The following is an 18,318-nucleotide window of genomic DNA, read 5'->3' on the forward strand; positions in this document are numbered from 1 at the left end:
TAGCAAAGTAAACAAAAAAGACAAATAAATAACAATAGCAAAGAGCCCTAAACAATAACGATATAAGCCTTCAAAACACAATTGTAGGAACAGAACTAAGGTTGGTATTTTACATAGTGATCTTCAAGGGTTCTTCAGGTCACCTGACACAAACATATGAATTGTTCCAATCCTATGAATATTAAATGTTTTGTTCTACAAACTTATAGAATTTGTAGCACAATCATCTTAGCTATCCTGTGTGTTTATACAAATTTAGATATATTTTCTTTTTCCTTCCTTTTTCTTTTTCTTCCTTTTCCCTGAGATACTATTTTTCCCCCTTTGACAAGAGTCTTACCCTTTCAATGTTATTGAGGACTTTGTATCTTATATACTCTTACCATTTCTTACACTAGGGAGACAATTTGGTGTTTACTCATGTGAGTTTGATGCATTTCACTTATGAGTGTGGTCTCAAGTTGCATCCACTTATAAATATCTCATTGTGATCATTCTTTATAGTTGAGTAGACCTCCATTGTATAAAAATACCACAAATGCTGCATTTTTTATGTCCCTGGAGAAACTACAATAAATTCTGAGTGCTCCCAATTTTACTATTGCTTAAAACTTAATTTAAAAATGTCACGACAGCTCCCCATATTGTACAAACAGAAATCATCATCCAGTGTTAAAATGCTTTATATTTTAACATGAGTCTTCCATTCTACAAATTTAATAATTTCATGAAAATGTTAATTGACAACAGTAGTGTCCTCTCAAAATTCTTTGTGGAACGTCAGAAGTGAGTGTCATATGGAATTTTTTCTTTTCCCTTCTGTTTCCTTTTCTTCCTTTTCCCAGAGATTCCATTTTTCCCCTTTGAGAAGATTCTAACCCTTTCACTGTCTTTATGTGATGTGATGGACAGGTTTATATTGGATTAGAGTGGACCTACACTGAGTGACTATGATTCCTATGAACATAGAAGAGCACACACAGATGTAGACAGAGGGGCAAAGTCCACATGATGGCAAAGGTACAGACTTGAGTGACCTGACTATATGCCAAGAAATGAGACACATACACAGGCTCCCAGAAGCTAAGAAGAGGCAAAACCTTTCCCTGTCATATTCAGAGGAAATTGGCTCCATTAAAAAAGGATGATTTCATACTGTTATCTTCCAGAATTATGAAAGTTTAAGTTACTGTTGCTTTGGTTTTGTATTCTCAGGGGTTGAACTCAGGGCCTTGCACATGATAGGCAAGTGCTCCACCATGGAGCTATCTCTCAAGCCCCCAGTCAAGCCTCTACTACAGCCTGTTGCAGCAGTAATCTAATTCAACGATGTTTTATAAAGTGTTTTCAAATTATCTTGAAATTTCATTGACTTACTCTTAATGATAAAATTGATAGATTCCAAGGTAAAATACTTCTTTTTTAAAGAAATGATGATAATTTTGATACATAAATGATTTGATTGTATCTGTACAAAGGCTTTACTATTTAAAACCTAAGCACAAAACATTATATGTTTATGTTTTCACAAAATAATTTGACAAAATTTCTACTAAACCAAAACTGATAGATTGTGATTAGCCTTCCAGGTCTTTCATGCAACTACATGGACAAAGGAAAAAGTATATTGCTTTATTGGAAGATTATTGTATGATACTGATTACCAAAATAAACTAAGATCTGTTTTTGCAAATAGGGATAAGAAAAAGCACTGTAACCAAGAGGATAAAATGGATCTTTGAGAATTTTGGTTTTCTCTTTCTTTGAGACATAAACTGCTTCTTACAATTCCTCATGATGAAAACATAAATCAGCATTCTCTCCTCTCTTCAGCTCAGAAGTATAAACAGAAAGATAATGCCTCTCTGTGACAAAAAAACAAAACAAAACAAAACAAAACAAACAAACAAACAAAAAAAAAACACCAAACTACCCATCAATCTGAAAGAAGAATGCCAACTCTGAGATGCTGCCCCTGAGGACTGAGATCCAGTGAAAGAAGGCACCAAAATGGTCTGAGGATGAAACATTTTGTTGTTTGATTATATTCCTCTCCTCTTTTCCTTGAGGTAAAAATCCTTACACAGCTGATCAAGGTAAGACAGAGATCTAAAGCCCAGACCTGCCTGTCTTTGGAGATAAATTTTAACAACTCTTTTTTCTTCCCAAGTAAAAACAGATTCCAGGGTTTCTGTGGAGTGATGCACAATCTGGACCTGGTTGGCTGGTAACAGTGTTTGTGTAACAAATGTTGTTTAAATCTATAGCATGTTTAACTAATTGACCCGTAGGTTTTGCCAGAAAGAAACATTATATTGTTTTATATTTAAATTAACTGAAATTACTGTTTAGTGTGTGTTAAAGTGCAAGGTTTATATAGCATATATGGGACAGGAAGAAAATAAACGTATCTATTAAAATATAAGAACATAAAATTAATCTTTTGTTTGTTAAAATCTTTAATAGTATGTAACATTTCCTGGAAATTGTTAAAATGACTGTCTTTGGAGTTTTGGGGTTTTAGTAGATGAGTTCTACATCAGTGTTATAATATAATTATCCAAGGAAAACAACGAGAACTAATAGGTCTGAAAATCTGAATTTATTTTTTTCAAAGAAAAATGATTTTATGGGTCCATTTTAGGTATGCATAATGATCACATTTATCATAGGGAATTTTTGCTGTAGATCATGTAACTTGATTCTTTTTTCTATTTCTTCACCCTAACTTTAACCCTTTTCCCTTTGATATTTACAAAAACTTGTTTCCATTTTTTTCTTCGTTTCTTTTTTTAAAAAAATTTTCCCTTCCTTCCTTTCCTTTTCTACCTCTCTTCTTCCTCTTTCCATTTAAGCATTTTCTTCCTGTTTCACAATATCTATTATACATTTTCTTCCTCATTTAAACTTTCAGTTTCTCACATCATAGAAACTATGTGGTATTTACACATAGTTTAGTGTGTCTGATTTATTTTACCTAAGAATATGGTGTCAAGGTGCATTCCTACCTAGAGATGTCCTAAGTCTTATCCGTCTTTATGGCTATGGAATACTCCATAGTATAAAAAATCTTTATCTAGTCACCAGTTGTTGGGCATTTTTGAAGCATTTGGGCATTGTGAAGCTTTTTCTATTACAAAGTATGCTGATATAAACCTGAGTGCACAAACATCACTGTGGTATGATGCTCTTAATTTTGGGAAGATACCAAGAAGTGGAATAACTGGGTAAAATGGGATTTCCAGTCCTAATTTGGGAAAAAAAGAATAGTGAAGGGTTATTTTTTCCTCATATTCCCATCAGTATTTGTTATTGATTAATTTCTTGATAATAGTCATTCTTTGTGGGTGAGATGGAAACTCAGCATTGTTTTAATTTGCATTTCTCAAATGACCAATGAAGCTGAATATTTTTTCATATATTTATTTACCATTTCTATTTCTTAATCTGAGACGTGTCTGTTCATGCTTCATGTCTATTTGTGGTCTGGGCCTTTCAATTTGGGGATGTCTAATTTTTTGAGTTCTAGATAGCAAATCCTTTGTCTGAGGAAAAACTGAAAAAAAAAAAATTCCCATGCTGTGGATTGTCTCTTCACTCTGTTGGTGGTTTCTCTTACTGTACAAAAGCTTTTTCATAACATGACATCCCAGTTGTTGATTCTTTGTAATAGTTCCTGTATGATCGTAGTTTTGTCATAAGATCTTTGACTACACCAATGTCTTCAAGGGTTCCAACTACTCTATCTTCCAGCAGACTTAGTTTTTCTATATTAATATTTAGATCTTTGATCTATTTTGATTGTAGGTTAGTGCATGGTGAAAGCTATGGGTCTAATCTTCCTCTTTTCATGTAGAGAGCCAGTTTTACCAGCACCATTAATTAAAGAGGCTATCTTTCTTCCAGTAAATGTGTTTGACACATTCAAAGGAGAAGGTGGCTAAGTATGTGGAGTTCTTCCCACATCTCCTAAACTGTTTCATTGATACTCAGGTCTGTTGTTTTTCCAGTACCATGCTGTTGTTAATCACAGTAGTTTTATAGTATAATTTTAAATCAGTGATTGTGGTGCCCCTGACTTATTTGCCCAGAGTTACTTTTGCTATTATAGGTCTTTTTTGGTTCCAAATCAATTATAAGATTGTTTTCTCTAATTCTGTAAGATACGCTGTTATAAATGTAATCAGAATTGCATTAAATCCCTACAAGAATTTTGGAAGTATGCCCATTTTCACTATATTGGTTCTTCCTGTATAAGAGTTAAGGATTGCTTTACATTTTCTAACATACTCTTCAGTATACTTTTCCAAAGTTCTGTAATTCTTAATGTAGAGGTCTTTCACTTCCTTCATTAGACTGGATTCTAGGTATTTCATTTTTTTTAATGCTATTGTAAAAAGTGTTGTTTCCCTAGTTTCTCTCTCAGTGAATTAGTTATTTGTGTACAAGAAAGCCATTGACTTGGTATCCATTTACACTTTTAAATGGTTATTAATTCTAGAAGTTTTTTTGGTGTAGTTTTTGGGATCTTCTATGTAGAGTTCCATGTCTGTCATTGTGAATAATTATATTGATTCAACTTTATTTGTAAATTGCTGATTATTCAGGAGGGTGCTATTTAATTTCCATATGTCTATGAAGTCCTGGTGGTTTCTTTTGCCATTGATTTTCAATGTTACTTCTCTATATAGTCTGATAAAATACATGGGATGATGGATCTGGAATTTAACTCAGTGACACAAGTGCCTCCCTGGCAAGTGCGAGGTTGTGACTTCAACCTCGGTACCAAAAAAAAAAAAAAAGGATGATTTCAATTCATTTGCATTTACTTAAAGGTGTTCTATCAGCTAATTTGTGGTCTGTTTTGGTGCATATCTCATGTGCAGCTGAGAAAAACACATATTCTAATGTTGTGGAGTTACATACTCTGCAGACATCTACTAAGACCTCTTATTCAAAATTTGGTTCAGTTTTAATATTTCATTGTTGATATTTTGTTTACTTGATCTATCTGTTCGTAACAAAGATATTGAGGTTCCCCAGTACAACTGTTATTTGATTTATCATGTTCCACTATGTGCACTAGTATTTGCTGAGTATATATTTGTAATTTTTACCTCTTCTCCTTGGATTGTTTCCTTACAAAGATTTAGTGGCCTTGAATGTAAAGTTATGAGGAGCCAAATGTGTCCTAAGTCTGGCCAAGAGGGTTGCTCACTGAAACAAGACCATCGACCAGGTTTTATTAAGTCTCCATGAGGAGGTAGCCTGGGGATGATTGACACTGAGAGTGGTGGAAAAAATATGTAGTGGAAAGTCATATGCTGGGTTTTGTTGGAGACCTAAAATCACCTCTGCTATATGCAGAAAGCAAAAAATACAGAGAGAGAGAGAGAGAGAGAGAGAGAGAGAGAGAGAGAACGAGAGAGAGAGAGTAATCTGCATAATGCAGCTGAGGTGGTATCCAATATTTCAGCCCTGATGTACAATCTTTTTTACCCTGGAAAGTCATAGCCTCTTTCTCAAGTCTCAGTCCCAGTGTGAAGTGGGGTCTCCATCCCATTTGGCTCAACCATGTTTTTCTGGGAGTCCCTGGGTGGGGAAGCAAGGACTTTTAACTGTTATCTTGCTCCAAAGATAACATAAGGGGTCCTGAGCCAGCCCAATTAACTTTACTTAAAGCCAACTGAAGGGACAAAGAAATCCTCTAGCCAGCTCTGTACTTATCAATACAGGGAGACAGGGCCAGGTTTATTCAAAATGGAGATAATGGCTCTTCTTTCAAGACAGTCATCTGGGAGGTTCCCCACAACCTTCCTTGGCTCTCTTAATCAATTTTGTCTTGAAATCCACTTTGTCTACCCTGCTATTTTCTGGGTTCCTGTTGCATGGAGTATTGTTTTCCATCCTTTGACTTTCAGTCTCAGAATTTTTTCAAGAATTAAATGTCTGTCTTATATGGAGGTTATTGTTTTATCTTGCTTCTTAATACATTTTGCCACTCTGTTTCACTTGCTTGTTGAATTGAGACCATTAACCTTGATGGTTACAACTGATATGCATTGACTTGTCCTTGTCATGCAATTTTCCTATTATTGGCTCTTTTTGTGCACTCTGTTTTCTTGTTTGCCTTACCTGGTTGATGTCTGGAGTGAAGCTGTCTGTACCTGAGGTATCCAAGGCAAAGCCACTGCTCTCTTGTGTTTGAGAGGGCTCCATGAGATGTGTACACAGTTCAGGAAGCTGATGTACATAGTGACTTTACCTTCACTTGAGATAGCACAGTTTTCTCCCTTGTTACCCATGTAACTGCCAAGACACAGTGACTGTTCTACTAGATCAGACATTCTTCCCACCCCAAATTGTACCCTCTTTATTAACTCCCCATGGACTTATTAATATACTGATTGTATAAATAAGTGGGTTGAGGTACCAGGCACTTGGCATCTCCCATCAAGAGAGAGGCTCCACTTGATGCCAGCTTTTGAACATTTCTCTTGTCTTCGTCATTTGCCACCATTCTCCCTCCAGAGTTTCATGAGCTGTGCTTGATGTGACAGGTGGATTCATATGTTGGGGTTCATCGAGTCCTAATCCTTTTTTGTTCTCTGTAGAACGTTCTTCCTAATATCTTGGAGTACTGCTTTGTTGTTCATGAATTTCCTCAGGTGTAGTTTTTCATGGAAATAACTTATTTCTGTGTCAGTTTTTAAAGGTACTTTTGCAGGGTGCATCAATTTTGATTGGAAGTTGTTTTCTTTTAGTGCTTGACAACATTCACTCTGAACTCTCCTTGACTTGAGAGTGTGTGCTGAGAAATCAGCTGTGATTCTGATGGACTTTCCTTTACAAGTGGTTTGCTTCTTTCCTCTAATAAATGTTAATATTCTGTTCTTATGTTGGATTTCTGGAATCTTGATTGTTATATGCCGTGGTGTAGATTTTTTTTAAAATCATGGCCAGTTGGCATTCTTTATTCCCCAATTATCTGCACATTAAATTCTTTTTCCCTGACACCTAGATGTTTTCTGTCATGACATCTATGAACAGATGTTCTATGTCATTTTCACTATCTCTTGCTTTTTCATTGACTCCAATCCAAATTATGCTATTCTTTGCATCATCTAGCAGCTGCTAGCTTAATTTCTTGTGATCCCTTGACATTTTTAAGAAATGTTTCTTTCCGTGATCCCTAGCCACAATCTTGTCTCCTGTGTTCCAGTTTCTGTTCTTACATTGGCTCATCCTACTGTATTTACTTTCAATGGAATTTTTAATCTCTTCTTTTTGAATCCGTTTTATAGATTCCAGTTACTTTCCCATATTGAACATTTATAGTTTCCATTATTTTCTTAATCTCCTATATTTTACCTATATTTTCTCTAGAGTCATTAAACACATTTTTTATTGTGGTCACCATGTCTGTGGTTATCTGAGAAACTATTCCTGATTTGATTATTTTCTGGAAATTTGTTCTTTTTGTTGTTACTTCTGCTGTTACTACTTCAGCAAGGCCAGGTGGCTGGCTTTTGAACTATTCTACCTCGTTTTTCCCCTGGATTTACCTTTTGTGAGTTGGATATCAGTGATTGCATCTTGTTTAGGTATTTTTCTCATTTTTCTATTTTTAAATATTTTGTTTTATTTTAAATATTTTAAGTTAAATATTTTTAAAAATTTTTAAGTTTAATTCCATAGTGATGCTTGTAAATGGCCTATGGTATGAGTAGGTTTATTGCTGGCATATTAGAACTTTAGGAAATGATTACTTCTCTCAAGTGTCTTCCAGATGCAGCTGGACTTTGGACTTTGAGTCAGTTGCAAGATCCTACATCTTTAACTTCCTGGGGATAAGAAGTCACTGCTTACTAGAACCAGACTTGACCTGTGGTATTTTTATGACCATTAGAGAATTTCAGTTTTGGTATACTATGAGGAATAACTGCTTAAAACAATTGTCACTTGGGTAATGTGATACAGTCAGCAATAACAATAGCATCATACATAGGCTAGAAATGACAAACTGAGGTTACTATTAATCTGCCACCTTTAATTGTATGAACTAGAATTGTGGTTATATGGCAAAATGTAAAATGAATCAGAAAATTGTATGCAGTAAACAATCTGTCATTATGGCAAATTTATCTTCAGGAAAGAAAACAGGGATTATGAGGTTAAAATAGAGAGATAGAAGAAGAGCCTGTAAAAACAAGGCTGTAGAACAAAGAAAGATTACGCCACTTTGGGAAGCTGGTACAGATGACAAGCAGGGAAAGAGAGTAAAGGGGGAAAAAGAACAGAACAGAGCAACAAACCACCTAAAAACCAGAAACCATATTCACACTCATATAAAAGCAAAAACAAGCAATGAAGCAAAAACAACAAAAAAGAGGAGAGAACAGAAAAAGGTCCATTTCAAATTGTGTCTCTGACATTACTAGTAGACAGTCTGGGCGGAGCACACACTCATGTTGATTGATCCTAGAAAGCCCGCAGTAGCCTCACAGTGAGGTGATGGACAAACCCCATGAACCGCACATTTATTTCCCCTGAAGCTGTTTCTGTGAGGCTGAAACCAAACATTTTCAACTTGTAGCAGTTGGTGTGCTTTGTGTGGGCTTGAAATTGGCCAGTGGTCACTAGATAGAGCTAACTCAGTTTCCCCCTCTCCAAGATGTTTGCTGGCCCATCAGCCTCTCACAAAGGACATCCAAACCCTGAACCGGTCACCAGACACTGCAATCCTCCGCATCCACTAATTCCCTTCCCTGGTGTGTCTCTCCATGGAAGACTCTCGGGTGCCAGCAGTCACCATGTGTTCGCAGGTTTGAGCTGTTCCTCCAGTGCAATGAGTCCAGGCTTACGGAGAAGACACTGCTCGTCACCTTTTTCTTCTTCACTGAAGTTTCTCTTTTTATTCTCCCTGTAGGCTTCAATTCCAACTTTAGATTCTTCCTGGGGTTAGGGGACCCACTTCCCTCCTTCTGTGCTGCATGTAGCTGTGTTCCAGGATCTGGACACCAATTTTTGGAGAGACTCTTTCTCTGCTTCTCACCACTCTATCATCTTCTGGAAAATTGAATTTAAAAAGGGAAAAGTTATTCTAATAAGTTGTAAGTCCTATTTCACATTCAATTAATTGATAAAAGAGAAGGAGTTACCCATATTTACTCTAACATGATGCAATTTCATTTTATTGTAGAACGTCTCCCATTTTTAGCATATTTTCAATATTACATACATATGAATAAATTATCAATAGTAATATACAATTACTGATTCTTCAACCTTCTTAGTTTTTTTCTCTTACTAACCTGAATCATCAATTTTAATCCTTAACATTTAGATGCTATTATTTAGACTATATTTTTTAAGATGCAACCCACAGTTTTCTCAGTAGGATACACCTACAGTATTATCCACAGAACTTTTCTAAAAGATTAGAGAAAAAAAAAATTACTAATTAGTCTAATGAGTAAAAAACAAATCACAAGTTTGAGCTCAACAAATGTTCAAAGACTTTATGTTTATGTTCAATTAACTTAATTGCTTATGTGATAATATCTATTTAGTGTGAATACAAATTACCTTAGCAAGAGGCCATGTAATTTTATGTATTTTCCCTTACCTGCCATATGCAGTACCCTGATTTGTTTAAATACTCATTTCTTTATTTTTAAGGAGCCCTTGCCACTTTCTGCATATTTGATAGTCTCTTCAGATGAAATTAAGTCTGTGTGTCAATTTTAATTTTCTAGTGGAACTGATTAAAAGAATCCTGAAGAGCAGATTGAATCATAGGTGCAACGTACTCATCAGGAAATTAATCAACTGATCATAATCTCAGAACTTTGAGCAGTAGCAAAATCATAGGTTCAATCCCAGTCTCACAGATTTAGCAATTTAACAATACCATTTCTCAGAATAAAAAATTAAAATAAAATGAGATAAAATAAATGCTGTGGACATGGCTCAGTGCAAAGGCTCTGGATTCAGCCATTAATCTCACACATGCTCGCATATAACAAATATAAATATATATATTAGGATGTTAAAATTATGCATTGTATTATTTTTGCATATAGCCTGTGGGACTCATTAGGTTGGCTATGTAAACTAATTCTACTGTGAACAGAGGTAAGCATCTGCAGTGCATGTTTAGGATGAAGGGTGCTGTGGAAGAGACTCTTCTTGTATTCTCATACTGTTGAACTATATTGTATCCTATACTTATTGCAGGATGAGAAAGAACACTTTTCTTAAAGGATGTCCTCTCCTATTGTATATACCTGAAATCCTATTCCAATACTCGGGCTAACCTGGGCTGCCAGATGACTATATTTTTGCATTCTTCCCAGAATTCCTCCTATTGAATTTTGTTTTAAAGCAGCCTCACTATTTGCATAATAATATGTAAGAGCCAATAGTACATAAAATAATATTAAGAAAGACAGATTTTTGTTAATAGAAAGAATATAAATATTTTTAGAATAAAAAACTTACATGCATACTTTGTTACTTTTTCATTAAAAAAAAAAAATAAGTAAGGGACATACTTTCCAGGTTTGACCACCACTGAGTTGAGAAACAAATTACTTTCCTCTAACTCTAATCCTAATGTCTTATGACAGAACATATTTATTTTATATTACTTTTTTTTCTCATCTTGATGTATTTTAAAAGTAATTTCTCTGACTCTAATTGTTTGTAAAATTAAGTCAGAAAATAAGTAATAAAATGCTAGAAGAATCTATCGGAGGTACTTTTTTCCACTGAACTTCCCCAGCTTGCCTAAGTTGTCCCTTCCGTGAAGAATGCCTCTTTCCTCCACCTCTGCCCAACAAATATTCATTTTATAGATTACAATCCCCTCCTCACATGAAGTTGAATTATTATTTAAAGGAGACAAAGTAACTTTTGAAATTTGATGCTGTACTCCCACTATTTATTCTAATTCTTTCATTGTTTTCTTCATTATCTCTTATGTAAATTTAATATTTCTGATATTTGTGACATCTCTGAATGACTTATAGTGCTTGGTGTAGGTGTCTACCCAAATGCTGAAACAGTTTTCCATGGAAAGAGTATATTTTAGTTAAATAAAGTTGAAATACAATGAATCCATATATCACATTTGAAAGTTTGCACATTGAACATTTTTTCCCCAAGGAAAAAGACTGTTGAAAATACCACTGAGATGATAGCACCATACAGTTTTCAGAATGGAACTCAAGTAATTTGAAAGCAAACCGACCTGACAAATTTCTACAGCATGGCAGAGAATGAGACCAAATTGAATAACTTAAAAAAGACAAAGCACTCACTGTTATGGAGAATTGTAAGCAAATTTCCCCCTACAATGTCTTACAAAATAGATTCTAAGACAAGAGTCAAAAAATAAGGAGATCAGGACTGGGTTCTAGAAATAACACTCCTCCTTTCATTCAGAGCTCTCTCTGGTGTGGTCAGTTTGTGTTTCTTTCCCAACAGCTTCACTTTAGGTTTACATAGTAGAGACTTTTGTACAAAGCAACCTATGAAGGATGGGAGGAAGAAAAGAAGAGCAATGAAGAGGGAGGAAATACAACTGAACCTTAAATTAAAACTTGTGTTAAGACAAGTAGTTTTTTGGGTTTTTGGTGTACAAAGAATCAAACTCAGGATCTGATGCTTGCCAGGCAGGTGCTTTGCCCCTGAGCTGGAACCCTGGCCCCAGGATAAGTAGTGAGACAGCAGACTTATTTGCATACAACAAAAGAAGGAAGTAAACTTAGAAGAATTCATATAACATGTCAAGACAGATTACAAACCTATAAAGTGGACACATGAGGAAGTGCTAGAATAAGGCCCAGGAATTAGCCCCAATGTCAATGTGAGACATGACAGTGATGGATGTCTCTAAACAACTCTAATATTTAAAGACTACTATTTGAGAGAAAAGATCTTGAAGTCATATCATTACTAAGAGGTGAGAGTGTGCAAACTTAAAAACTAAAAATAGTAAAGCAAATTGCTGAGAGACATAACTCTGGTATCAGTTTATATTTACAGAAAAAAGGGAAAATTCAGTGTAATTTACATGAAATGGATTTATATTTCTGATTAATATCGAACATAAATATGAAGAAAGTGATAATGGTTGTAATTTTGTAAACAAATTTCAATATATGATATTTAAAATGTCTCAGTTTCCTTATAATATGTTTTAAAATTTTTTCCTGAAAGTTTCTTTTTTGACATTAGGGTTAGGTTTCTGATAGTAACGGCACTATCAAAATTATTTTCAACCAAATTAGTAGCTGCAAATGTAAACTACAAAATACTTTCTTGGAGGCCATGACAGACTTAGTGGATCCAAAATACTTTATAACTCAATTATTTATATGATTCTCATTTATTTATCTTAAAGAAAAAGCCAATAAAAACAATGGTACAAAATTTCAAAGTAAGATTGTAGAAGGGCTACAGTATTCATATTGGTCACCTTCATCATAGAATTTGTACTTGTACGTGATGTATCTTGCTTCTTTTTCCCCCCTTCCCTTCCCCTCCCTTAAAATCTTTTCTCCTGGCTTATTTACAATAGTTTTGTTTCCATTTTCCTTCTAATCTGTCTTTGTGTTTGTCTCTTCCTTCCTTTTCCCGTGTCTTCCCTTGTTCCTGCTCCCATTTAAATAACTTCTTCCCTTTTCCCCAATATCTATTACACATTTTGGCCTTTAATCACATTTTTACTTTCTCACACCAGAGAAACAATGCAGTATTTAAACATGTGTGTGTGTGATTTATTTCACTGAAGAGTATAGTCTTCGGTGCAACCATTTAACTCAGTATGACTCAAACTTATCTTTCTTTATTATCAAATAATGCTCACTGTATAAAAACCACATCTTTATTCATTTCTAAATCAATATACTCTTCTTTGCAATTGTTCACTGAATATTTTACATTTATTACTGACGATTTAGTCAATTTGATATTCCAACTTCATGCTATCTTGGAATCATAATATTTTTTAAAAGAAAAAAACCCAGTGTATTTCCAAACTAACATATTGAAATACAGCCTCCTTAAACTTCAACCAATATGAAAAACTAAAAATTCTTATGAGTGATTTTATTTCTGTATCATTTTCAGTTTTTAATATCCTTATACATGATTTTAATATGACTCAAGATATGAAGGTATAGAAACATCAAATAATATGTAATTTTGTTTTATGTATGTTAAATTATTAAAAATTCTCTAGTTTAGAGACATAATGTGTTTAGATATAGTCTAAGAATACCTTTTTAAAAATTTGCACATGAGAAAGAAAAGTATTGCGCCTTTTGCTATTTTTTAAATTCAATTTTCAGCTTTTGCATTAAATAAAGTACTATGAATTAATAAAAAAATAAAAACATTCCATTGAAGAATCTGTTCAGGTAAATGGGTATAAAAGATAACCAAAATAATCTATCACTGTAGAAACTGCTTTATATATTACATTAAATATTACTGTATATATTAACTGCCAAATCACTCCATTGGTTTGTGAAATCTTTTTTTTTCACAAATTCTTGGCAACTAAGTGTTGTTGATGAATAATGCAATAATTTGCTAAAACACCTGGTGTTTCTTTTTAAGTTGGCCATAAACCTGTGTTGCCTACTAACCTGAGTTAGTGTTCCATCTGTTATACAAGCAGTGTCATTGAACAGGGAATTTTTTTTTTCTGTGAACTAATTTTAAAGGCTTCAAATATTGACAAGCTCTGTGTACGGCAGTTGGTTTTCTAAAGGACATTTCCCATATTTTTTCCACTCTGAAGTTTACATAAAGCAAGTAGAGTTCATTATAACCTAATATCCTTGCACCTTCGCATTGACTAATCTAAAAACAGTATCTTTGCTCAGTTAAAAGGAATGATTACTCTATCTGAATTACCTTTTCATAATAAAGGAACTTCTTTATATCTGGTAACATCAATTTTATCCCATATCAAGTAGTTCAACATATTTTGCATCATTGCTGCTTTATCTAGGAAGAAAAACATGTGGGGTGCTATTTAGAAATCTGGAAATGTTCCAGTGACTGTACAGTACTTTTTAATATGTCTTTAAAGTTTCACAATGATGTGGCTGCTGTGTTTTTTTTTTTTTTTAAACTGAATTAATTTGAAGGCGATGCAAGCCCTATATTGATACATTTTTTTTCAGGCTGTGACTGGATTTGTAAAACCATTGTGAGTTTTCAGGGCCTGTTTAAAAATGTGAAAAACAGAAAAATTTTCAATAATACTTGGTTGAATTTTTCTAACCTGAGTTCATCATTTCATATCACACTGTGGGAATGAAGGCCTCATACAGGAAAAAGTGATGTTTCCCGGGGTGAGATGATTTTTCAAAATATTGTGCCACTCTTTGCCAAGTTCCAAACAAAGGAAAAATACAATGTCTCCATACTTTGCCTAGCAGGCAAGGTACATAAAAATGAAAGCTGTGGAAAATATTTCCTATTTATGTATAAAATGGAAAACATGTCTATGCTCTGCTTAAAATGACAGATTATCCAAGCGTCTCTCTATTTAACTTTTCTTTTCTGAGCTCTGATAATGTGTTGTGGGTTTTTATTTTTATTTTTTATTTTTTGGTCATTCTATCAATTATCTAATTCTCTTCTCTTTCCATACAGACACCTACATATTCACACACATAATTCATACCTACGAAGACACAAATTATCTGAAATGAACTTGGAGAGAGGAGAAATTGTGGCTTTCCTCATGCTCTACAGCATGACATGATCAAAGCACCTCAAAATTATACAGTATGATTAGCAGTAGCTTTGTTTTACACAGTTAATTTAATCTTACCTACCCAAAATACAACATGTTTAGGTCAGTAGATATAGGTTTGTAATTTGAATTTCAGAACTAAAAACCAAAAGAACTCACAGTACTAATTATACAATGTGTTATCCAATTACAAGCTTTAAAAATGTTTAAGTCTCTCCTATAAGAAACAACAAAGAAACACTGCATTCCTAATAAGCCAATGTAACTTTCAGCAGAATGCACAACTGCAGTTTGCCTAAGGAACACCAGAATTGCTCGTGTTTGAATAGCTAGATTAACTGCACATTTCTACAAGGTTTTTACTGTAATTGTAAATTAAGTAACATTTGTAGTGTTATCTGTCAAAGACTGAAGAGACCAAAGAGAATGTATGTCATTATGCAAAATTACTAATTAAGTACAAGTAATTTAGTAGATAATTTACATGTTCATTTTATAATAGAAATTATTTAGTTTTAGGGTCCTCTTTGTATTTCTAATGTAATCTTGACCCAGGGGATCAGGGGCTGTTAAAAGAAGTATAAATTATAAAATGAGACATATGTTTAGCTGATTTGTTGAGCTTTTGTTAGGGCTAACGATTCTTCTAACACTAATTGTATGTAAGAAAACATTTTCTTATTAGGTAAATGATGTTCATTAGGTCTTAAGTCTCCTGTCACTTGACAACATTAAAGTGGAAAATTTTCCTTCTTGATTACCTCTCCAAGGATATTCACCAGCTTTAAATTAATATTGATCAAACAAAACCATCATACCTATGAAAGTATTCCTACCAATGTGGATACACATAAAAAATTTGATAGGTTCTTCAAAGAAAAAAAATTTCATTCCTGAAATTTACTGCAAATTTCCATAAATTGACTTAAAGTACCACTATAAAATAATTTACTATAAATTTCTATAAATTAAATTGAAATACTATTATAAAATAATCATGCTGAAATGGAATATTTACTGTGTGACTATTTGAAAGTACTAGTTTCATTTATAAACATAAAAATATTTTAATGTTACAATTCATATATTCAGTGTCGAAATGTGGCCATGTTTTGTAAATAGCTTGTTTGTTTTTCTAGTCTTTTTGAGATAGCAGTTTTCTACACAGTTCAGGGCGGTCCTGAGCTCACTTTGTAGCCCAGGCTGGCATAAACTTTCAGGGGTTCTCCATCTGCAGTTTCCTGAGTGCTGGGTTCACAGGTGTACATTACCAGGCCCAGCTAAAGAGTCATACTTTAACAGTGGCATTTGAATACAAATTGATTCTTTCTTTAAAAATATAACTTGTCCAAAATATCCATGAAGGTAGGATTTTATTTATACAAATAGTTTTAGTTCAATAATAGTGCAATAGCACCGACACCTAATTAAAATGATACTACCCTCAAATGATACTGCACCTCAAAAAGGTCAATGTCTAGCCTACAAAAAAGTACTCACAAGTACCCTCTCTTTTTTCTTTATGCTATTAGCTTTAAATAACTTAGTTAAAATTAGTTTTTATTTTATATTACTTTTCTAATTTTTATTGATGGCTGCATGTAAATGTATCACATTTTTCAATGATTTTATTTTTATCTTATAGATTCTGATAAAGCCCTATTTTAAATTTGGAGAATATAACAGTTTTGTTTCTTTTCTATTTTAAGTTTACGCTATGTTAAATTCTGATGGAATGAGTATTCCATGGTACAGATGAACATTTTGTTCTGACTTTCTTATTCTTTTTTTCTTTTTTTTTTTTAATTTTATTTAAGGAGAAACAAGAAAAAAAAACAGAAAAAGGATACAAGTTATACAGAATTTCATAAAAAGTAAACAGTAGGAAATCACTAGTTAATTACATATTGTCATCTTAGAAACAGTTGTTGATGTTACAAAATTAAAGCATATAGAGGGGACTTTCAAACAGTGAGACTGCAAACAGTTTTGTTCAATGATCCAACAAAACTCTGTAATATGGTTATCTATGTTATACACTTAAACATATATGCAGTTACATCTTTTAGAGAACTTTCTTTTCCTTTCTTTTGTACAATGACAATTACACATTTTGGGTTTTATTACTCCCACAGTTCTTACTACTTTTTTTTTTGAAGAAAGTAAAACCAAATGTGACATACCAGGACATAGTCAGTCAAATCAAAAGGATGGACATAATACATAATGTAAAAACAAAATACAAGGTGATCAACAATGGTTATCATAATGCCTCTTGTTATCTTAAAAAGAATTGCCTATATCATCATTATAATAAAATTATACAAAACTGTAAAGAATAAAACCAATAAAACAAAAACACTGGAGACATTAGAGGACTTCAAAAGAAGATAATAGTCAGCCAGAACGGGCGTCACAATGAATCTTATTGTCTTCATAGTTGTTGCCTATACTTTCAAATTTGGTACTATCAAGCATAACAGAATAGAGGAAAATCGTCAAAACAAGATGGTGAGAGCAATACAGAGTTTCAAATCAAGTTAATAGGAAATCAAAGTGGGTTACTATAATATATCCTGCTATTTTTTATTTATTTTCCCTTAATTAAAAGGATAAAAATGAAAAAGTAGATAATAAAAAGGAGACTGAGATTAAAAAAAGAGGGCATTACAATAAAACAGCACAGGTCGAAACATAGCCATTTAAGCAAAACAGTGTTTCACCACAAGATAATCTTGACATAATAGTAGTTACCATAGTGTCTCTTCCCTTAAAATCTTTGGGTATAACTTCATATACTATAGCATCAAACATATCAAGACAATGTAAAACCGTTCAAGAGAATGACAGTATTACAGGGTATTTAGAATCAACTAACAGAAAATGAACAATGGTTTCTGTATAGTCTTCTTGTCTATAAAAGCTTTTGTTTATATTATCACATACAATAAAATCCAATAAGATACAACACGTTAAAGCCGGAGACAGAAGAACAAAAGCTTGATGGGACTTCAAAACAAGAGGATATTAAATCAGCACTACCTATTATGATGCCTTGTTTTCTCCAAAATGGCTGTTCCTACCATCCAACCTTCTCTGCCTCATTTCTGTTGAGCTCTTTTTCTGTCATTAGTTGTCAGTTTGTCCTCTTCATTTCGCTTTCTGCTCCATTCATTGTGGCCGCTCTGCCACTGTTTCTGGAATCTTCGTATTTTTCATTTTTAGAAAATCCCGCAGTAATCTCTGTAGAGTTGAATTGGTGGTTGCAAATTACCCTAGTTCTTCTTTATCCTGGAAGCACCTTGTTTTTCCATCAATTTCTACGGACAGTTGTGCAGGATATATCAATCTTGGCTGGAGGTTATGATCTTCCAAAGCTTGAATCATTTCCCCCCATGGTCTTCGTGATTTGATGGTTTGTGGAAGACAGAAAACATACAATATCCGACACGGCACCTATAGACATAAAGCAGTATCTCCAGAGCCTCATAGATGAGTTCAAAAATGAAGTATTTAATGAAATAATGCAAGAAATAAGT

This window comes from Cavia porcellus, unplaced genomic scaffold, assembly GCF_034190915.1.
Source record: "Cavia porcellus strain 051 isolate PalLab524CR breed Dunkin Hartley unplaced genomic scaffold, mCavPor4.1 scaffold_14, whole genome shotgun sequence".
NCBI lineage: Eukaryota > Metazoa > Chordata > Mammalia > Rodentia > Caviidae > Cavia > Cavia porcellus.